The sequence below is a fragment of the Pleurodeles waltl genome, chromosome 7, assembly GCF_031143425.1.
Source record: "Pleurodeles waltl isolate 20211129_DDA chromosome 7, aPleWal1.hap1.20221129, whole genome shotgun sequence".
Classification (NCBI taxonomy): Eukaryota; Metazoa; Chordata; class Amphibia; order Caudata; family Salamandridae; genus Pleurodeles; species Pleurodeles waltl.
In genome coordinates, this window is record NC_090446.1 from 884,038,289 (window position 1) to 884,062,683 (window position 24,395).

The window sequence follows — 24,395 nt, forward strand, 5'->3', positions numbered from 1 at the left end:
CTCAATATAATGTTGCTATGTGAACATTTTATCTATAATATTGATGAAGATATCATCAAAACGTTACTGCATTTTAGTTTTTGGGGGATCAACTAGCCTTGCCATATCAAAGGATATGGAATATAATTATATTGAGGAAGTGGCGTATCACAAAGTGATCTGATTTTAAATACCAAATAAGTCACCCCAAGCACATGTTGCTGCCCACAAGGTAAGGTGCATAATATATAAAAGTGTAACATGTGTAACATTAGAAATGGCGTGTTGATAGTGACTAGGCCGAAAACCTTACTATTAAAGGCTGGCACTTATGCAAAGTGAGAGCACGTATTATACAGTTGCATCCATACCTTTTGGCTGTACCAGCTATAGATGCCAATCAAAGATTTTTTTATAACTAATTAAAATCCACTCTACTGCTGAAGACAGATTTATATTACATACATTTGGAATGAAAATTTCAGAAAGTTACCATTGCCCCATTATTCTCTAGAAACTGCCCAGCTGGACTTGGTCTGAATTAGGTGTAAAACAGGTGTGAACTCTTCTCACAAAGAAGAGACAGTGGCTTGGAGTAGGGAGGCATTTTCTTCCCCTGACAGGGAAAACAATTGGATTGGGCCCAAGAAAGTAATTAACTTGAAAGAGGCTGCTCAGTCACGAGCAAATGTTAGGTGATACTTGGAAGGACCCCAGGTTTTGTGCCCCTAGTTAGGCTTTCGCCAAACAAAGTGACAAGAAAGTTATCCCCAAACCAGTCTGAGTGACCACAGAGAAAGGGACTGCTCATTACCCAAGCCACACCTATGAGGGGGAAGGACACAGATTCGGCACAAGGGGAGACGGTTTTCCCCATCTTGAATTTTGAGAGAGAGGGAACTATGGAATTGTTTGCGGTAATACAAACAAGAACTACTAAAAGTGTGGGAATGGTTGCCACCTGGAATTTTTACCCCATTGATTAAAGAGTGCCTAAGAGTCACCAGACCCATGAGCTGGCCCCAGGCATAAATGTGGCACCTGTTGGTACCATCCTAGAAACAATTTCAGAACCTGAGAAACAACCAAGGAGGAGTGGACTTGCTGTCTTGAACCGGAAAGGGGCCCTGATGAATGGACTTGCTCGCTCTTGTATAGAATACAAAGAACTGGACTCCATGGGTCAGTTGGCTAACCTTCTGTGTAGTTACAGGAACACAACAAGCTCCAAAAGGGCTTTATTGGAAATACCTAGCTGACCAGTGGCAACTGGACCTGGACTGGACATTGGTGTTGGCCTCTGCCTGACAACTGATAGTTTCTGCGTAACCGGTTCTGAAGTCCTGGGGCCATTGAAATGCACTCCTCTGGTTGCTTGTGCACCAGAAGAAAGTTGGGAAATGTTGAGAACCTTGTCCTCCAGAGCTTCTGGGAAACCTGCAGGAAAAATGACTTGACCGGCAGTGCCACAGCATAATATTGAAGTTTAGCTTCATCCCAGTCAAGGCTCTATGGACCTCCAAAAATGCAAAGTCCCATTATGCTGTAATTGGCAAATCCATGCCTTGGTAAATGAATTTGTTAAAAAAATAAAAGGATTTCATTTGGAGCTCTTCTGTAATTTCGATGTGACCTGTAGTGAAAGTTGTAGGGTCTATCATAATTATGAGATCTGAAATAAGATAACAGATACGTTTATTTCATCTTGAGGTTATGGCTGCCAAAAGCAGCTGAACTCTTTGGTGAAAACACGGGAAAATTAGGAATTTCTAGTGGACTCTGGATTGGATTTACAGATTCCATCAGTAATTTCTCTTTTTTTGTGAGGACACTCAGGGTTGTGCTTTTAATCCCCAGTAACACTACCCGCCCCAGAGTTACTAACTTTCTTTGCAACAAGTACCTAGTGGGGGAGGAGATACGGGACATAACAATGGGGACATCATAATGAGACAAATAAAAGATTGCCCTCAGTGTAAAATAAAAGTACACGCATACTTGTCCTGCAAGGGAAGTTGTACCTCAATGTTTCCCCTATTTATTTCATAGATATCTCTCTGTGTGTCTGGTATTTCTTAGATAATAGCAATGAGACCTACTAGATGTGTTTTATCTATAATGTTTAATTAATGATGCTACCATCTTGAACAGCCATCAAGAGTCTGCTTCAGGTCAGTGAATGGAGGGTCATTTTCACCGCTTTAGAACTCAATCAATGAAATTAGGGCAGGTGACTGAACTACGATTCCCAAGGAATTTTTTTTTTCTTTTTAACTTTCACCAGTTTTAATGTGGAAACACATTTTATTTTGTTGAAATCATATATTAGGTAGCAAACAATGAAGGTAGGTAAATTAGAGGTATGTTTACTGTGACAGCAGGATTGTATTATAATGTACAATATGTTTAGGGGAGACAAGTTGACAGGAATATCTATAAACTCCTCTACCGAGGATATATGGAATGCACGTGAATCGACCCTACACGTAAGAGGTGTTTAGGCATTTTTAAAGGAATCTCCACTCCCTTTTACCTTATGTAGGAGATGAAGCGATACATGACGGAAATAATCCATCCATTATATGAAATGAGATACACACAATAATGACAAGTTTCGAGTGTTGGGTAAAAAACACCACCTTCACTGGGAGACCCACAACCATTCTTGTTGTGACCAAGCAATGCTGGAAAAGAAATAAGACGCTACTTGTTTAATGAGATATAATCTAAGACCCGAAGATCTGTCAGGCAATGCTCCAACAATACTTGAGGGGGAGTTCGCGACTATCAAAAGATTACATTAGTGGTCACTTGATCATCATTCTCCTACGGATGACACATGTCCTGATTCCTAGGCGTGGGCAATGGTCTTAATTCTAAAAATTGTGTTTACATCTCAGAGATGTGTGAAGAGATAAATAATGAGTGCCAGCCATCATTCAGTCTCAGAAACGTTACACCCAAGAGCAGCAGTATGATGCTGGAACTTCAAAAGGTATGACACCTTTTGAAGTTCACTCTTTCACTCTTTGAGGTTCACTCTTTCAAAATAATGAAACTCTTCTGGAGTACTTACATCAGTTATTAGGACCCAAAGCTTTAACATATCTTCCTGCCAGGGCGAATTATGCTTTTTTCGAGGCCTAAGTTTAATAAATTAGGCGGACAAAGGCATTGACATTGTTAAAAATTGCTTCATTAAATCATGCGCACTCCAGCAATAATGATATTAATATTGATATTTCAACTGTACACCTAGTTTTAAACCTTCCGAGAAATTAACTGACTCAACTGCAATATTTTTTCAAGGCATATAGGTGGTCATTCCAACCCTGGCGGTCCATGACCGCCGGGTTGGAGGACCGCGGGAGCACCGCCGACAGGCCGGCGGTGCTCCAATGCGCCGCGGTCGGACCGGCAACACTGGCGGGCTCCCGCCAGTGTACCGCTGCCCATTGGAATCCTCCAAGGCGGCGCAGCTAGCTGCGCCGCCGAGGGGATTCCGACCCCCCCTACCGCCATCCAGTTCCCGGCGGTCCGCCCGCCGGGAACCGGATGGCGGTAGGGGGGGGTCGCGGGGCCCCTGGGGGCCCCTGCAGTGCCCATGCACTGCAGGGGCCCCCGTAAGAGGGCCCCTAAATGTATTTCACTGTCTGCTGCGCAGACAGTGAAATACGCGACGGGTGCAACTGCACCCGTCGCACAGCTTCCACTCCGCCGGCTCGATTCCGAGCCGGCTTCATCGTGGAAGCCTCTTTCCCGCTGGGCTGGCGGGCGGCCTGAAGGCGGCCGCCCGCCAGCCCAGCGGGAAAGTCAGAATTACCGCCGCGGTCTTTCGACCGCGGAACGGTAACCTGACGGCGGGACTTTGGCGGGCGGCCTCCGCCGCCCGCCAAGGTCCGAATGAGGGCCATAATGTTCTAGTTCATTTGATTTTGATTTTAATTTACCAATTTTAAATACAAAAGGCAATGCTAAGTCAGGAAAGCAGTGTAATACAAGATATTAACTTATGATAGCCCATGACAACAGTGAAAATAGTTTTGAGTTGTGTCCCAAGCTGGTTAAAATGTGATACAGTTAACATGTGTGGTACTTTATTTCAGGCTTTAGCAGTGTGATAGTTAAAAGTTTGGTCACCTCTTTTGACTTTGCTGATATGACGGTTCTGCAGACGATTGTCCGACACTAACTTCAGGTGTCTTGGCGAGAGATACAGAGAGAAGCGTTTTTGGAAGTAGCTTGGGCCAGTTGAATGGATGACAGATGCAAGAGGGAACCCAAGTGTGGAGACAAGTGGCAGTGCTTTTTAATATGTAAAAGAAGATGAGTTGCAGAGTTCCAGATGATCTGGAAGTGGTAGAGAAGATTTTTAGGAAGCTAAAGAATCGGATTTCGGTGCTGAGGTCTAGCTGTAATAGGAGAGAGAACCACTGTTTCGCAAAAGGCAGAAAAGGGATGATTTTCTCAAAGAATCATTTGGGATCAACTTTAAAGATGTGATCTCGGAGAGTAAGAGTGATACCAAAGATCATCCGAGGTTCCAGGCCAAGAGGTTGGGAGGGGCAAAACTTAGAGCTGGTGGCCACCAGTTGGAATTCTAGATGGACGGGCCTCTAAAGAGGAATTAGAGTAATTAACCCTCGAAAAGTTGTGATTGATGCAATGAGTAATAGATGATATGCAATTCCTAAACTGTAACTGTAAGGAATGAGTTGGGGTCTTCAGCCTATTAAAAGAAAGTAAAACTTAAGAATCGTATCAGAGATACGTGTGGAGCCACTTAAAGATGCAGTAGAGTGTGATTCAGAGCAGAACCCTGTGCCACACCGCACTGGATGGGACTGAACTTTTGAAAAGGGGTAAGTAAGACTACCTGTGTGCGTTAAGATAGAAATGAAGAGAGCCAGTTCATAATACAGCCTCTCACTCCCACCTCCACCAAGGGAGTGGTGAAGATGTGTCAAAGTTGACAGAAAGGTCGGAGGAGAATCAAGGCTGCTTCCTTGCCTGCGTCAAGTTACACAACTCTCTAGAGGGATGGAGATCAGTACAGTCTCTGTACAAAAGGAGAGGCAAAAGCATGATGGGTGGTGATCAAGGCTTTTAAAGCTTCAGGTAACTGTGCACTGACATAGGGTTCAATGATTTTAGTAGGATCAAAAAAAGTCAAACGTGCTTGCAATTGCTTTGTGTAACAAGAGGCACAATAAGTGCTTGTTTGCACCTTTTAGGTACAAAACTGTGTAAAGGATAAATTATAGGTCGTAGTTAATTGAGGATCGTTTTAGAGGGGTCCATAGTTTCAGAAATTTGACTGAACAAGGGTTTAATTGTGAGTCAAAGCAAAATGTATTTTTTTTGGTAAGCAGGTAGTTTTCGATATAAAGAAGGATAGAATCACGTGTGCCAAGAGCCACTGGCATAGTCAGTCGCGGCTCGCTTTCCTCAAAAGGAGCGGGGCAGGTGTGGCAACACGAGGGCGGGAAGGGGATCTAAAATGTAATTAAATGAAATAAAAAAAAATAATAAACACTTACCTTTTCCACGCCATTATGCGCCGTGCTCCTCTTCCCTGCTGGCTGCATGCAGGCACAGGCTCCCAGCCTACCCTGAGGCCAATCCTGACGCGGCTCAAAGCAGCGTCAGGATTGTCTGAAAGCACCCTGGTTGTTGTTGGAGACAGTTATATATGATTATGGAAGAAGTTAATTTTTGTAATCCATTTGGTCTGTTTGTAGTCTCATACTGCTTTTGATAGATAAGTTTAGTATTGGTCAAATAGGAGGACAGCCATTAATGTTCCAATTGTATACACTGATGATTGCATTTATTAAGGGCGATGAGAATAAAGAGGCAGAGGGCCATATGTTGCATCAGATAATGACTAGATCAAAGTATCAAGAGTAGAAGACATTCAGTAATTCTAGGTAACTGTGCTGGCATGAAGATCCGAGGAGAAAAGAGGAGAGGCTATGAAAAATCCCGAGGTGACATCGTTTACCGAGACTCTGAACCACAGTTTCCCGGGTCGAGTATTTGTAAAAAAAGCGGGTGGAATATGAGGCTACATGGTGGGGAGACAGGAAGAAATTGCTAAAGGAGAAGTATGGTAATTAGAGGCAAGATTTTGGAGAAAAGTGAAGATGGATGTAACATGTTCTGTACGTTTTTGTGAGTTAGGCCCTTGAACTATTCAGTGAGGGTATCGAGGAATCAATCAATCAACAACCTAGCAGTCATAGCTGGTAGAAAGTCTATATGAAGATGAAAATCACATCACTTCATGTAAGGAAATGGTTAGCTTGCATGTATGATAAAGAAATATACCCAAGAAAAGCCTGGTGTAAACTAATACTATGCGAGGAACCTTGATAGACAATGACATTTTCATAATGAGTTTAAGCTGGATATTAATTGTTGCATAGAGGAGATCAGCCTCTGCAACATTACAGATGCCTGTATTGCTCTGTAATATTAGTGATGAATATATTCCTTTCTGAAATGGGCGGTTATGATGAAGGACTTGATTAGCAGGAGGAATGGCTGAAACGATAGCCCTGGAATATTCTTTGAGACATTTTTTTATATTAAAAGCAACAGCAATGTAGATTTTAGTTACATAATTGTGGAGGTCTGTATTACGCTTTGCCAACTGCCTAATGTAGATTATTAGCACTCAATTAAGGCACTAAGAGGCATATCAAAGAGCCCCTAGCGCCACCTTGGAGCAGCATTTTTTAAAACTAAGGCGGCGCTACAGTGGTGTTTCTGCTGCACCATATTTACAAAATGGCGCAATTACACCACTTTGCGACCCCTTGTGCCACACTATGCCTGCGGCAGGCATAATTTATGCAAGGGGGCATTCTGGTACTAGGAGGCCAGCAAAACAGCACAGTGAAAATGTAAAGATTGACACTATTGCGCTAACGACCGCCATGGTGTGCCGTATCACAAATATGGCACAACCATAGTGCCGATAGGTGCCAGTAGGAGGGGGTGGAAGAAAAGTGGCACATCATAGCTAATGTGCCACTTTTTCTTAAATATGGCCCTATCGACTTTGTTTAGCATATTTATCCCCATGTGCTAAAATCATGCACGGGGGATGGAGGCCTTAAAAAATGGTGCTGCGCTTGCTTAGTGCCATTATTTAATGCCTGGGTATGGGCAGGCGTTAGGGAACCTGGGGGCCTATTTCCATGGTGAGAGACCATGTAAAGTGCCCACAGGTGCCCCCTCTCTGGCCCCAGGGACACCCCCACCCACCCCCATCCACACCAGGAAGACACCTAAGGATGGGGGGACCCCATACAGGTAAGTAGAGGTGAGTATATATTTTTTTAAGTGCCATAGTGGGGACTAACCTGGGCCCCCCTTTAGGGCACTGTGCTCAATGGACATGCCCAGGGGATATAAGTCCCCTGGGAATGACCATTGGGGTGGTGGATATGTCTCCTGTCTTAAATAAGACAGGAGTCATGTCCATGGGGTTTTAAAGTCAGAAAATGACGTTAGTCTGGTTAGAGGCATTTGTAATGCCTCTACCTGTATGAGTGTCATCCTTTGACGCTAAACCCTCTGTTCCCCTATGCTTCCCAACCCTGCTAGCTTCCTTTTTAATGACACTAGCCGGGCCTTACCACCGGCTACTGTCATACCGTAAATCTGACCCCCGGCAGGTGCCTTGGGATGGCGTAGCCGCTGTATACTTATTGAGGCTAAACTGCGTTATCCCCCTAAATTTGCCTCCATGAGGGAGCAAAACAGCCCAGTGCATGAGCAGCTTATGGAGATCAGATATGTACTTAGCATTTTGGGACTTGTAATCCACATTTTATAATGGGCTAACTTATAAGACTACAAGTTCAAAAATGCAAGTAAAAAAAAACTGAACTGAATGAGCTGCTCAGGCATGGTCCTTGAAAAGTTGAGAGTGCTACATTAGATCACATCCTTATGGCTGCTTGCAAATGTAATTGGGGAGAGTGTATCACATTCAGCACCATAAAGACATAAGGCCCTGCTCTTGGCTGGGGCAGCAGCACCTTTTTTCTCATGCACATTGTTGCACTCTCCTCCTCAACCCTCACTACAGGGTCACATCACTATCCGCCTCAGGGGGCAATAGAAATGCAGTCCTGCAGCTCCCACTAACACTGCAGTGTGGTACACAGTCATGAGAGTCTGCACTTTGCATACTCTTAAACTGCATCAGGAAGGTAAAAGGTGGGAGGGAATGTCAACCTCTTCTACCTATTCCATCTGAGAAACAAATAGCAGACTGCAAGGGTGATGGCTGAAAGCAACATCGGCTCAGGCAATGTTCACCCAGTGCCAGCTTTAGCACTGGGGGTGCCTGATGCAGCACTCTTTTTTAGTGCCCTCTGTCCTGTAACCTCACGCTGCACGGTTTCCCTCACTACCACCCTCCAACAGTGACCCTCCTTTCTCCATAGGCTCCCACTCACATTCATTCATTTGTTTTTTAGTGCTATGTAATCAGTTTAAGGTGGCAAGGCACTTTACATCACACACTTTATATAGAGACAATGAACCATACAGTTGTAAATCAGTTTATAGGAAAAGTTACATTAGCAAATGAGAAGTAGACTGTATATTTGAATAGTGTTTGGTATGGAGAAGCACAAATTCAGGATTAAAATGTACCATTTGGGTGGTTTTTCCTAATGATAATATATTTCTACCCAACAAAACTACTTTTTTGAAACATTAGACTAATGAAAGAATGTGGAAAAGCATAATGTTCTAACCTATACCTTGCAGTTTGCATGCAGCTCCAAGGTGACAGTGTACAGGTCACTGTGCTATATTAGGACTTTAACCTATGAAATGCAAGTGAGAAAAGGATCTCTGTGACAAAAGCAGTAACCTACTGAGCTATCCACATAAAATATAGTTCTCTAATCTTCATAGTAAACATTCTTTGCAGCAGGCACATTAACCCTCCACGATGAGTCAAAACTGCCACTAAACAAAACTCCATCTCTTTCTAGCAGGAACATTAGTCACCACCGTTATCATGATATTTCTATGGTTGCTTCATGTTAGACTTAGCATCCTTGGTGTGGTCTCCCCTAGCTTTTTGCCTCTGTTTCCCTGGTTGTTGATGTGTGAAGCACTCTGCTTTTGCTGTTTTTCATACTCTGGGCACTTTATCACTGCTATCTAGCACTAAAGTGCAAGTGCTCTTATGTAAAATTGCATGTGTAATTAGCTTTCCACGATTGGCATATTTGATTTACTAGTAAGTCCCTGGTACACTGTACTAGAGATGCCTGGGCCTGTAAATCAAGTGCTACTAGTAGGCCTGCAGCACTGGTTGTACCACCCATATGAGAAGCCCTGTAAACATGGCTCAGATCTGCCACTGCAGTGTCTGTGTGTGCATTTTCAAACTGCCAATTCGACTTGGCAAGTATACCCACTTGCCTGGCCTAAACCTTCCCTTTTTAAACATGTAAGGTACCCCTAAGGTAGGCCCTAAATAGCCCCATGGGCAGGGAGCAGTGTGTGTTTAAGGTAGAACATATACTAATGTGTTTTATATGTCCTGACAGTGAAATACTGCCAAATTCGGTTTTCACTGTGCAAGGCCTAGCTCTCTCATAGGTTAGCATGGGGGCTGCCTTTAAATATTATTAAAGTGCTTATTCCCTTTGGGAGAAGACAGAGATATGGACTTTAGGGTCTTTGAACTCACAACTTAAAAAATACATCTTTTGGTAAAGGTTGTTTTTATATTGTGTGTTTGAAAATGCCACTTTTAGAAAGTAGGCATTTTCTTGCTTAAACCATTCTGTGACTTTGCTTGTTTGTAAATTCCCTGTCTGGGTCAGTTTGACAGTTGGGCTGTTTGCACCTCTCCTCTAGACAGTGACACAAAGGGAGATGGGGTGTAGCCTGCATATCCTGATGAGCCATCTGTACTGGGAGGGAGGGGTTGTCACTCACACCTGAAAGGGCTGTGCCTGCCCTCAAACAATGCAGTCTCCAACCCTGTGGCATGTGTCTGGGGTCTGACCTGGGCAAGGCAGTATTTTACAAACAAGAGACACTTTCCCTTGAAGTTTTCCTACTTCAAAGGCAGAAAGGTTATAAATAGTGGACCTAAAACCCCAGACTTTAAATCACTTCTGGATTCAAGATGAACTTCTGCCAAGGAGAAGAGCTGAAGAGCTGAGGAGAACTGCTGCCCCTGCCTGTGGCTGTGTGTTGTTTGACTATCCTGCAGTTGCTGCTTCTTCCTGTGAAAGGGGACAAAGACTGGACTTTGTTGTGCATTCCTGCTTGAAAAGACTCTCCAAGGGCTTGAACTGAGCTTGCCTCCTGTTGTTGAAGTCTCAGGGCCATCAAAGACTTCCCCTGCAAGCACCTGGCCTCTCTGCTGAGACTCTTGCCCTGCCAAGTGGTGCCCTATCCAGTCCCTGGGACCTTAAAAGGTGAAGATGGCAGACAAGAACTGAAAATCCACACACAGAACGATGTGTGGGGAAATTTTCGATGCACCTTCCGCAATGCGGCTGATGAACGGCGCGCCGCCGGCTTCGAGGCTGAAATCGATGCTACACCTGCTTCGTGGCTGGGAGATCGATGCATCGCGGCTGGAGAAATGACACGCAACACCCGCTTATGGAAGCTGATAATGATGCAAACCTCACATAGTTCGGTTTTCTGATACCATGCAACTGGATTTTCCACCCATCGTCCCTGGGCGTCAAAGTCAACCTGACCCTGCGTGGATCCAAGGTGCCCCTTCCGGAAATTGACGCATCGCTCTCTTGCGAGGGAGAAAAACAATGCATCGCCAACCCGACCGAAGACGGAAACGATGCACGACCTCACTTGCGAGTAAGAAATCAACGCATTACTACCCTTTTCCAATGCACGCTTTACGTTTGACGCTAACCAGGTACTTTGTGTAACAACAGCATTCTCACAGTTTTCTAAGGATTAAGACTCTTATTCTTTTGAAAATTCATATCTTAACTTGTATATGTTGGATTTTTGTTGGTTTGGTCTTGTTTCATTTAGATAAATAGTACGTATTTTTCTAAACTGGTGTGGTGTCTATTTTGTAGTGTTTTCACTGTGTTTACTATGTGTGTTGGTAGAAATACTTTACACATTCCTTCTGAAGTTAAGCCTGCCTGCTCGTGCCAAGCTACCAAGGGGCAAGCAGGGGTTAACTGAGTGTGATTCTTCTTTATCCTGCCTAGAGTGAGGGTCCTTGCTTGGACAGGGAGTAACCTGACTGCCAACCAAAGACCCCATTTCTAACACTTCACAACACACAAGGAACTCTGCAGTGGTGCCTTTAAAGCCATAAGTTATTTCTAATCCTGGCACCAGAGCTCAACACCAGGTGGGGTAAGGCCAGCCCTGAGGTTCACTCACCATAAAGTTAAATAGTTTAAAAAATGATATACAGACATGAAAACTTTTCAGACTGTACGAACATGTGTTGATTGGCTGCAGGACATATGTTTATTGTGATCATTTCTATGCGACATTTTTTTAATTGTTCAACTTTATGAAGAGTGATTATGAGGTAACAATTCATCCAAGAAGAGGAGAAATCACGCAACACGAGAATATTCCCTGCTTCCAAAGTCTTCCACTGACAGCTTTTTGTATTTAGTTTTATGAAGGTGAGTGTGGTGAAGGTGAATAAATCAATCAAGGCTCCTCAAGGACCTGTTTCAAGGCCCGTTGTTTTTCTTTGTTTTGTTTGCCCACAGTTGCCTTAAACATCAACTTGCTGCAGGCTCTGTCCAGCCTCCTGTGCACCTCACACATTTCTTATCTCTTCCCAGTATGAGGTGGGGGCAACAGAGGCTTGTTGCCACCCCATCCTATGACGAGTTTCGAAATGGGTGGTGTTGCGCTGTTACACAGTACAGCCTTGCTGTTTTACAAACATCCTCGGGAAACACAGGGCTTAAGAGAAAGGCGTCCAGGCTGTTTTTAATCCTGCAGGGAACAGAGGATCAGAGCTGAAATGAAGTAAGCCCTGTAAATCCTGCAATGCCAGGCACCTGTGCACTACTGCAAGTGTCTTTCTAAAAAGCCTAGTTTTGCATGACCTCACACAGAAAGAAGATCAGAATTTGCAAACAATTCACTACTATGAAAGTTTTAAAAATCACTAAGAAGTAAGAACTGAGTTAGGGAGAGAGGGGAGTGCAGTCCTTTTGCCCCGATAAAGCAGCCACCCCTGATGGGCTTATTCTAAATAGTGGGCTATGAACTGATTTCCGATTTGAAAAGGGAGTAGGTGAGCAACACAAATCTCTTTCGTAAAATTTGATAAAGCTGTAGTGAAGAGGGAGAGTGGAGTATTTTGGAATAGCATATGCTTTCGTCTGTTTTAGGATAGTACATGACTCATACTTAACAGCAGTGCGTAAAATTCCATTCACTGTGCCCAGGCAGATGGCTTGCACTTAGGTGGCAAAGGCACAGGTAAAGGGGGCTTGGGAGTTGAGGGGGAGGGGCTTGTCATCCATAAAAATAAAAATGTATATATAATGCATGTGGAGGAAGGAAAAGACTGCATGGCACCCAACAATGCCTGCCCATGCTCTTGCACTCGTGGATACCAGTAAAATAACTATGAGTAACAAACAGAACTCTCAGAAATCAAGTAAACCAAGTATTTGACTGTCAGTCTGGTTTTAGAAAACAGAGGGATAGAAATCACACTCCTTGAGGCCAAGTCTGGAACACCACAGATAGAGGGGCCAGCAGTGCAGTTTATGCTGTTGGACCTTTCAGTTGCACTCGGCACCTCATCACCATCTTTGTGTGATCACTAGTTGAGGTGGTTGTGGAGATGTTTGGTCGGGTACCATTTTTCACCTTTTTTGAGAAGTAGAAAGCAATAGTGTTTGAATGAGTCAATCAAACTCATCCTAAATTTGCATCAAAAGTTTGCTTTAGTGTCCCTGAAGCCTATTTCTATAACATTCTCTTTGACATCCATACGTTTCATGTTGACCCAATTTTCATTAAGAGTTTGTATTATTATGCAGCTGATACACAAGCCTTCTCTAGACTTATTTGCTTTAAAAAATGAAATTACCATCAGCCTATCTTTCTTTCTTATCATACAGGCTTCAATTAACAAAGTGGGCTGGACATAAATTAGCCATATTAGAGTTTTAATTTCTCATCTCACTGGTAGACTGATATAAACAGAATCGGATTACTCATGCATGACTTCTTTACTATATTTCTGCAAATGTAAGTCCGCCTTTGGGTCTCATTTCTGATTCCACTGCATCTATAAATAGCAACATTCAGATTGCAGTGTCGTTGTCCATTTATTAAATTGTTAATGCACACAACCTGCCTGACTCATATTCATGAGAAGCATACAGCCATCACTGCTATGACTGTTTTCATTGGTTCCTTTTAACTCTCTAACAGATCACACACAACCAGTAAATGGATCTAAATATTTTGGTTGCTTCAATACGTGGCTGCCAAAGCTGTTGTTGCCATTATTAAAAATGAGTTTCTAGTGACACTAGGAATTTTTGTCAGGTTCTATGCAAAATACAGTAGCCACTCTGGAAGCAAGCTGGTTTTCTTTCATGCCCAGTCCCTTGGAAACTCCCTGTCATACAGGTTTCTGTTAAGCTTTTATTTCTTGTCCTATCATCAAGTCAATTTGTTAGTCAGCACTCAGATCCTAAAGGGTTGTACATTTTCTACAAATGATAATGATAGATGGTGATGATGAAAGATGATAGAAACCTAGACTGTAAAGGTATTAGAATGCAATATTTACTCTATTTGCATTAATCACTCCTCATATTTAAACTCCTCATCCTCGCTAATTACACCCTGAGTGGAACACTCTTCTACTGTCCTCCTGGACCATGTTTAAGCTTCAGTAGAACCAAATATGGACTTTTTCACCCCTATCCCTGGGCTCCAGCTCCTTCATTCTCTTCAGCGACCTCAAATACCACCTGGATGACCTCACCGATCCCAACAGGACCAACCTCCTTGATGACCTGTCCAACCTCAGACTCACCCAGTCAGTGGAAGGCCCCGCACACATTTCGGATAACTACTGGACCCCATCTTCTCCAGCTTCAGCAACAATACAGTAGAGAAGACCTCACCAATCACCTGGTCTGACCACAACCTCATCAAAGTCAGCATATCCATCTCACAACACCACCATAAACACCATTATGAAATCATTACCACAGGGTTAGAACAAGAACTCAGAATTATCCTGGTCTTTCAAACTCCTACATTACAGGCCTTGGCACAACAGCAACCTTCCCAAATCCATCACCAACTTAATTGCCTTGATCACTGCTTGTGAAGATACCCTGGCTCCTCTCAAAGCCAACAAAGCCACAACAACAAGAGCACAAGCAACCTGGTGTGCCGAATAACTCCGGTTCACCAAACTTCACTACAAGCAACTTGAATGGGGATGGAGACAAAGTCAGACCAACAAATTCAAAAGCACTTGCACATCTGCCTTCAGACACTACCATCAGCAAATCAGAGTCACTAAATGCTCTGCACTCATTGACTGCATTAATAGCCGCACCAATATTGCCAAGGAAATCTTTGCCACCTCTCCAGCAGCAAGCTCCATCAATGTAACCCCTACTAATGACATGTGCACCCACCTATACCTATTATTCAGCAACAAGATCACCAGGATCTACGACAATGTAAAGACACAACCTTCCAATCTCTACCAACACCCAGAGTACTACCCTGACCACCAGACCCACCATCAGCACTCAGAAACCACAATGACTATGCAGTCCATGCAATCTGGAGCACATTCAGACCCCTGTGCTCACTACGTCTTCATCAAAGGACTGGACCCCATCAGCACAGCCCTCTTTATGATCTCGAATGCCTCAATCATCACCGCTACATACCTGGACACCTGAAAATATGGCAAAGTGCAAAGCCTTCTCAAGAACCCCTCAACAGGCCCGAAGACGCTAGCCAACTACTGGCCTAGCTCCTTGCTACCTTGCTCATCAAAAGTCTTGAAAAAGATGATTAAAAATATACCTAGCCACCCACTTCTCTGCGAACAACCTCCTCAGCACCACTCAATCAGGATTCAGGCCAAACCACAGTAAAGAGACCAACCATATATGCTCCATGGATGAGATCTGCATGATCATGGACTGAGGTGACACAATGACCCTCATTCTACCAGATCTTCCCCCAGGCTTTGACACTGTCTTCCACCCCACCCTTATCCAAGGACTGGAGGAATTTGGCATTCAAGCTCTAGCACTTCTCTGGATCTACACCTTCCTGAGTGTTCCTGAGTATGTTCCCAACGGGCTCTCCTGTGTTCCTGGGGAATCATTTCTCTAGAACCTCCATTATATTCAGTTAGATTCCATTTAGATTCTTGTCTTGACAATATAGGTGGTAGCTCATACCACAATGGCCCATATGTGCTGGTTTGTCAATAACTTTGTGGTCTGGCATAACATCCCCCTCTTTCAAGGAGGCTGTAATTAAGCCACTTCACCAAAAATACTTCAGATAAAGGCATGTCTTAGCAAATCTGAACATATTTCTTTCCTCATTTGTCTTGATTTATGGAGAAAGGCATCGCAGTGCCAAGAGGAGAAGACCTAATGAGGATTCAAAACACCAAGGGCCTCATTTATGAGTAAATGGCACAGTGTGGTGCCGCAAGCAATTTTGCTGCACAGAGCTGCATCATTTTCAAAATGTTGGGAGGAGCCATATTTACCAGAATACAGTGTATTCCTGTGTTTACCTCTGGACCAAATCAGCTGTGTAGTGCCAATGCAGTCCCCATTGCACCATAGTGCAAGGATGCCTGCATTGTGGGGGTGATTGTTTATGGGGACATAAACAATCACTAAATGTGATTTTCTTCATCTATGAGTGATGCGGACTGCAGCACACATAGAAAGAGCAACAATTAGGAGAAATAAAAGTATTTTTCCTCGTTGAACCACTCTAGCACCACAACCTGGGGGGGCGCTAGTTTTTGGCGCTTCCTCAGGTTTACTTTTCCTTCTAAATCTGGGGCAGTGTCAGAAAGCAATGGGAGTCACATGGGTATGCCCACAGCAAAACCCATTGCACGCCCCTTTGCTGCAGAAAACTGCATCAGGCAGCCCATATTTTCAAGGCAGTGTTAAGCCACCAAAAGTGGCTTCTCGCCGCCTTGTGAATATGGAGCAGGACACAGCACCACCGGAGCAGCCCAAAAAGTGACACTCCGTGGTGCAAGTTTCCCATCATGTGGGCGTGAATTCCTATTTACTAAGGGAAATTGAGGCTCTGGAATCTTACGCACAGCATAAGACAGAGGTCTCACTATCTTTCTATCAAACTGAATCATGGAGGCGTTAGATCTAGATAAAGAGTGTAACCTTAAATAAGTAGAAAAGTGTAATCATGTTATTTAGAGCAGGTGTTCATCAGCAAAGGGTCAGCTGAACCTAAATATCCCAACTAACAAAATTAAGAGAAAAGAAAAAGGATATTTAAGGATGCGAAAACTAGAGTAAAATGTAAGAGCGATACAGTGGTTTGTTATTTCCTGACTTGATTCTAAAGGCAAATAAAATGACTATACATCGAAATGTGATTAAGACGAAGTTCCTTGCCTTAGGAGTAAACGTCGGCTTATTTCTATTGGTGAAGCTGTGCCCATCTGTAAGAAATGAGTTATATATTTTCAAAGTGATGATGAGATACCACTTTACGCATTTCTGTTTTTTCTTGAGTCAGTTTTAAAGACTGTGGTCATGCATAGGAGTGTATATGCTAATTCCACATGACAGATTACGAAGAAGCTCGATCCTATGGAGATAGCACTTATTTGTTGTATTTTTAGATAAAAGAGTGTGTTCATGTTCCATCAATTGCTGCCTCACTTAACATCTGCCCCACCTTCATACAGTGAAACAGACACCAGAATTAATTCGGAATGTGGCGGTTTTACCTACGGCTCTTACCCCCACTTTTAAATAGAATTATTTTTCTGGTATAAATAATAAAATGGAACAAACTTTTACTCATAAATAACTAACAATGAAAAAGATTTCGTATTTGAAAGACATTGGGATAGCCCCGTGACGTTATTCCTTAGAGACTATACAACACTGCAGTCCTCTGGCGTGGGCCAATATTTAGACAGTGAACTCCTTCCCAGAGAACTCAGTCGAGTCAAAAAATATGTGCTGCTGTCACTCAGTAGACACAGAAAACATAGGGGTAAGAGATGCTGTGGTGCAAGTGTTGTGCCTGTGCTGGTATTCAAGGTCACAGTTGCAAAACAGCCCTTCTGACTCAAAAGATATGTTGGCACAGCCTCACAATCCTGTCTCAATGGGTGGTCATCTGTATTACCTTGAGGATATCAGGGACAAAAGGCCAATTTGCTGACACCCTAGATGTGAAAATTGAAAGTTGAGCAAAATGCATTTTAACAGCCTTGGTTGGCACTAAGAACTTGCTGGTATTGGTGCTTTGAGATGACATCTTCATCGGTAAGAAATAGGACCTCTGTTGCAATTACTCGCATTCAAATCCAAACTTCCATGTCTAGGTGGTGGGGACAGACCTGTTGAGGGGAATGAAAAGATGCCATCTGACTCCACAAGGATATCTGGGGAAAGTACGCTTAAATAACTCATAGTTGGAAGAAATCTCCCATAATGATATTTAGAAGCATCACATTTGTGGTATGAGGACGTGTGTGTCTTGACCTGTAGAGAAAGCAGCCTACCGCTGTTTGTCACAACAGTATCTTCAGCCATTTTTTCAATTTTGTATCATATCTGTTTTTATGGCAGGTTAGAGTGGCCTGGTTAGAGAGAGCCTTAGCTGCTGCAGGGAAATCTCTCTCTCAAGGAGGCACCCCAACTCTGTTAAAGTTGATCATCAAACTCCATCTAAATACAAGCAGTTTCCTACAAAAGGGACCCTTTAACTCTCACTTCATGGGAAACCATGTATATTTGTTCACGTGTTTCAATGATAAACATGCTTTTATTACAAGATGGGGGTTTTCATGAGAGAAGCTAGATTCCCCCTTCTGCTCTGCGTGTCTGCTGTGACCCATGTTGCTCTGACTTCCTGGGTCCAGGAAGACCCATTTGTATAATTGTGCCTTATTCCTGTCCACTTCTTCCTTCTCTGGGAATAAACCAACCTTCCCACAAGACAAGTCAAGTGGGAGGGAACCTGAAAAATATGCCCAACAAAGAATAAAGGAAATCGTTTATAAGGATTTTTTTCTCTCTTGCTTCTCTTAGGCTTGTATCGGATATAAACCAAGTCTGCTTCTACTGCTCCAAAATAGGAAGAACAGCTCTGAAGATGCATTTCAATCGCATTGGTTGTCATGCAGAACTCTGAACACTGTAACCAACCTGAATGTAAATTGGTTGCTATCCAAGTCACAAACTGGGAATAAAATCAGGGCTCCCACTCGTAGTATACCCTTACCAGCTTGTTCTGAATTGACCTGTAGTCCTTGGATGACAAAGTGCGTGCATTGTGCTGTCTCCCCCAGGCTGGGACCAACCTTAAAGTTCCACCTTTGGGCACGTTGCTGCCTGTTGCCTGGAATTGCTGCACAAAAGAAGGCCACCAGCAAGACCATCAGAGAAGCTGAAAAGAGCCCACTGGACTCCTTTGGAGACTATCCCCAGAGAAAATGGAGAGCTGTGGAGGGAATGAGAAGGTTCAGGTCAGCTGAACCCCAGTAACATACACTCTGCTGGGCAATCATACATCTATTTGATCAAACCGTGACACGTTTGTTGATGTGGTGACTCTTTCGTCCTCATCCCCAAGCCCCACTAGCTATTGAACTGCAACCTATAATCACAAATTCCTATCGGTCTTGGTCCTGGAGAGTGTGCTAGAGCTACAAAAGAGGCCCATGTTTGTTTACAAATTCCTTCGTTCAGGTAATGAAAGGCAATGGTTACATTTCATTTAACAAAATTACCTTTATTACACAGTAAATGAATGTTTAAAATATCAGCTGTCTTGATAACTGAATCTGTTCAGGGTTTATTTGGTGTCATATTCCAACTATTATTCAGTTATAAAATCTTAATATTGTGATACAGGCATAGCAAGTTACGCCGATGAAGACTCTATGTACCTAGTGGCCGTTTTTGCAATACCCATGCTGGCATATAATATCAAAAAACCAAATGCACATTTTTAATGTAACATTATGATTATGAATTATTAAAATAACAGGGAATAATCCCTTCAGGAGCCACACTGTAACCATGATCACACACATATTGACGAAAAAAAATCATAATTTAGCGATAAATCTATGTATAACACAAGCCTAAAGGCTACAAAGGATGTATTTATGTTTTTGATATAGCTCGTAATGACAATGAAAATAGGGAGGCTGAATACTTTATCGAGTTATGCCGAGACAGGGCACACAAACATACTGAGACAAAACTTACATTGTATCAGAAAAACAAGAAATATCGGTCTTCGGGAGATGGTGTCATCTTTGTAGTGTAGGATTTGAGAAAACAAACCAAAATACAGTGTGCATATTAATAGGGGCATTTTAGAAAATTATGTTTGAGGTCCTTTTTGAAAGAAGAAATTGGTGAGCACTGTCGGAGATGTGACGTAGAACATTCCAGATCCTTGGTGTCTTTTCAGAGTAGGATTTTTTCAGACTAGAAGACATTTTGAATCTGAGAGAGTCCAGCTAGACCTAGACCCAGAGAAAAGTTTTACCTCTCAAGGTTCTGTTTTGTACGCAAGAAGTATTTAGGTGTGTTCAAATAAATCACACTATAAGTGATGCATGTAATCTTAAACGCAGAGCGTGGGACCATTGGAAGCTAACCTATTGAAGACATGACTGTTAGTGTGCACTGAGATATTTTGTATTTTAGACCACATGAACAGCTGAACAGAGGATTAGTTTGAAGGGAACTAAGTGACATTTGGGCAGCCCATTCAGCAGTACGTTTTTGTCATCTAGGTATGAGATGTCTGAGTCAGGTTAGGCCAGCTTGAAGTCTTGTAGTTAAGGGAAAGGCTTTTTTTTGTCAACACATTTTTATTGATAAATACAACAGGTATGTGATCATACATTAATAACACATTACATCCACATTCCATTGTATGGACTATGTTCAGATCATCCCAATCAGTTTAACTTCTGTTGTTTTTGGAAGGGTGTCTGTTATCCCCCCACCCACGTCCACCCCAACACCCCCACGCCCCAGTGAGTCATAGTTCCTGTGATGTGATGTTTGTTGTGCTGTGTCTCATTCTTCCTTGTGTAGTATAAGCTTGTTCTCTGGCGGATCTGTATTTTCAGGTGGTGGGGTGGTTGGGCCTGAGCACTCTCTGTCTCGGAGTCCGGGGCGTTTTGTGTCACCTCTCTCCTAGCTTCCATCATATTGTCCCATGCTCTTGCTACACCTTATTTCCCATCCCTCTTTTGGTCTGTCTGAGAAGGGCTTCCCCTTGCATCCAGCACATTTTTCAAGTTCCCTATACCAACTGGTTACTTTTGGACCTATCGGGCTCATCCAGGTCATTGCAATCTCCCTCTTGACTAGCATATTGGCCAGGTCCTGGAATCTGCTAGTAACCTTAGTTTTAGATGTATGTGGGTACCACCCAAGTAGGCAATGACCCATTGTACAAGGAACCAATTTGTCTATCATTCCTGCTACCATTTGAGTCACCTCCCCCAAGAATGCCCTCGTCTGTGGGCAGTCCCAGAACATGTACCCAAATTCTGCTACTAGGGGCCCGCATCTTGGGCAAGCTGCTCCGTCCGTGTTGAAATATCTGTTGATCTGGCCAGGGGTTAAATATACCCGGTGTAAGACGTAAAAGTTTATTAACTTAAATCTGGCATTTCTCGACACTTTAGGGGTTCCTTCTAATATATGCTCCCAAGCCTTATTGGGAATGTCGATTCCCAAATCTCCTTCCCATTTGAGCCTCAGCGAGGCCAATGGAAGGGTCACATCCGTTCGTATTCTGTTATTTAAGTTGGTGACGGCCTTTATTGTACCCATTGAGGTTGCCAGGTAGGTACAAGTTGTCTGCATTTGGGGGTCCCCCAGTCCGGCGCACCAGTGGTGGCGAATAGCCGTGGTAACCGAGCTGTATAGCAAAGATGACCCCCCCAGAAGATTAAACTCTGCTCTGAGGTCCCTGAACAGGATTATTGTTTCTTCCTTAAAGAGGTCTCCAATAGTCAGCAGTCCTGCTGCATACCAGAAATGTAGTCCTTACCAGTTACCCCTATGCGGTAAGGGAGGTCTGAGGAATAAGGAACCTGTCCAGCATTGTGTGAGTGTTTTCAATTCGGATGAGTCCCCTTCCCTAGTATGTTGGATTCCTAATAGGACTTCTATTAGTCTCGTCTGTGGAGGGGTAAATGGCCTCACCAATGCTTCTCGGTTCTGTCTGCTCGCTAACCACTGCATCAGCCTTTGAAGCTGTGCGCTAAATAATAAGCCTTAAAGTCAGGAACAGCTAACTCTCCATCCATCAACTGTCTCTGAAGTTTAGACAGGGCCACTGATTTTCACCCATTGCCCCAGAGGAATGATGTTACTAGAGCATCCAATTCCTTGAAGACTGTCTTGGGTATCCATATCGGCAGTACTGTAAAATAGTATAGTAGTCTAGGCAATCTTGAGGAGCGCCACCCTGCATGCCACTGATAGTGCCAATGTCTGCCAAAAGGCCATACCTGCCTGTGTAGATCGCACAGCTCTCCCCACATTTCCCTCAAGGATATGCTGTGGATCGTGCTATATTTTAACCCTATGTAGGAAAGACACCAAGGCTCCCATATCACAGTGTTCACCTCTGGAGGTGTCGCTCCAGCAGGTCCCAGGGGGAAAAATCGGGTCTTTTCCCAGTTTACTCTAAGTCCCTATAAAGGTCCAAATCTGGACAACATCAGTTGGGCCCTTGGCAGGTCCCTCTGCATATTCTTCAAGACGATCAGCAGGTCATCAGCAAATAGGGCTATGCGATCCCACTTTCTGCCTGCTCATATCCCCTGACCTCCCTCGCCACTGCGAGCCACTGCTGCCAATGGCTCTTTGGCTATAGCGAATAGCATCGGAGACAGAGCACACCTCTGCCTAGTACCTCGCTCAACTGCATAGCTAACTGATATTGTATGACCAGTGCGGACTCCAGCTGTTGGGTTAGTATAGAGCAGCCATACTCATGCAACGTAGACGTTTCTCAATCCCAACTTTGCCATCACCGCATAAAGAAAGCACCACTCAAGGCTATCAAAAGCCTTTTTAATGTCCACCGCCAGTACACTCGTCATCATTTCGTCCCGGACCTCTCATGACCGATAGCAGTCGACGTATGTTACCTGCCGTATTCCGTCCCGGGACAAAGCCTGCCTGATTGGGGTGCATCAGCTGCATCATGTGGGTGAGAAGACTACTCGCTAAAATCTTGTTGAGAATTTTGTAGTCCAGATTTAACATTGACAACAGTCGATATGCCACACAGTGTGTCGGGTCTTTATTGGGTTTTAATAGTGGTATTCCTACGGCTTCCCTCGCTGTTGCTGGCAGTATGCCCCTCTCCTTTGTGGCTACATAGAGGGCTTCCAACCATGGGGCCAACAAATCCATATACATAGCATAAAACTCCACGGGAAGACGTCAGTCCCCGGTGTCTTACCTCTAGCTAAGTCCTTAATAGCCCCCTTGACCTCTTGTAGAGTAATGTCTCCCCCAGTTGTTCTCCCACCACTGGTGTAAGTGCGGTGAGTGGCATCTGTTCTAAGTATGATGCAGTGGCTTCCCTATCATACTGGAGGGTGCTTTTATACAGACTTTCATAAAAGAACATGAAACGAGCATTAATCTCTTCTTGTTTGTAGAGACTAATCCCTGTGTCTGTTTTCAGTTCCATGATAGTCTATCCCCTCCTGGTCGGTGATGCCACCCATGCCAGCATACGGCCCACCTTATCTCTTTCTACATGAGCCCTTGCTATGTAATTCTTGTAGTCGAAGCAGCGCAGGTGCTCAACATGTTTCGCTATTGTTTCCTTTCATTCTGGCTGTTCCGGCCTATTTTTTTCCTCCTCTCTCAGTTTGCTCTCATCCTCTATGGTGTCTCTGAGTAAAGTTCTATGTGCATCCACCAAGCCCACTATTCACCTCCCCTTCAATACCACTTTAAAAGCGTCTCATTCTATCAACGGGCTACTGGTCGTGGCCTTGTTATCCATAAAGAATTGGGCTATATGTTGTCTCATCTCCCCTTGGTATTGTGTGTCCTCTATTGATTCCGGTTTTAATTTCCTTGTGGGAATGGGGGGAAAGAGGTGAGTTCCACCTCACCGCTAGTAGTACATGGTTGTGTCCGAAATGGTGCAGGACATATATTCGGCATTGTGAATGCATGAGAACACATCTGGGGTGCAAAGGAATGACCCTAAACGTACATGTAGTTCATGTAAATTTGAGAAATATGAGTAATCCCTGGTGTTTGGGTGTAGCCTTCGCCAGGCATCGACAAGACCCCATTGTGATTGCCAGAATGTAAATTGCCATGCATCCTTTGTTATTGGGGAGTCATACAATAGGGGTGGGATCAGTCCCTAGTGGGGTCTGCCACACAATTAACCGTTTCTGCGCCTTGGACGAGACGACCTCGTCCAAGGCTACAGTTCCCGTGTGTCTTGGACGAGGTCACCTCGTCCAAAGCACGGGAACTTGGGGGATTGCCAGCGCGCCCCCCCTGTGCCCCCCCTCCCCCCCAAGGCGGGGATGGAAGGAGAAGACCTTCCCCTTCCACCCCCAACCCTCCCCCACCCCTGTGACGTCAGCGCGCGAGCGCGCACTAATTTGCCACAGGGGCCTCCCCCATCGAGCTGGAAGCCAAGGGGGCAGAAACCACTAGGCACCGGGGATTTCTTTTTTGGCGCCAATTTCACGCAGGGGGAGTAACCCCGAAGGCAAGGGTGGCTCCCTGGGGGGGGGGAATTATTTTAGGCCATTTCTGCCCCCAGGGGGGGCAGAAACCTCTAGGCGGCAGGGCAATTTTTTTGTGTGTTCTTTTTGTTTTTGTTTTTGTTTTTTCAGAGGTGGGGAGCGACCCATTAGGCAAGGGTCACTCCCCTGGGGGGCAAATTGTATTTAGACCATTTCTGGTCGATTTTAGGTCAAACTGCCCCCAAGGGGGCAGAAACCACTAGGCACTGGGGATTTTTTTTTGGCGCCACTGTCACGCAGGGGGAGCGACCCCGTAGGCAAGGGTCGCTCCCGGGGGGAGAAATGTATTTTTGGCCATTTCTGCCCCTCCTGGGGGCAGATCGACCTATTATTAGGCCGATCTGCC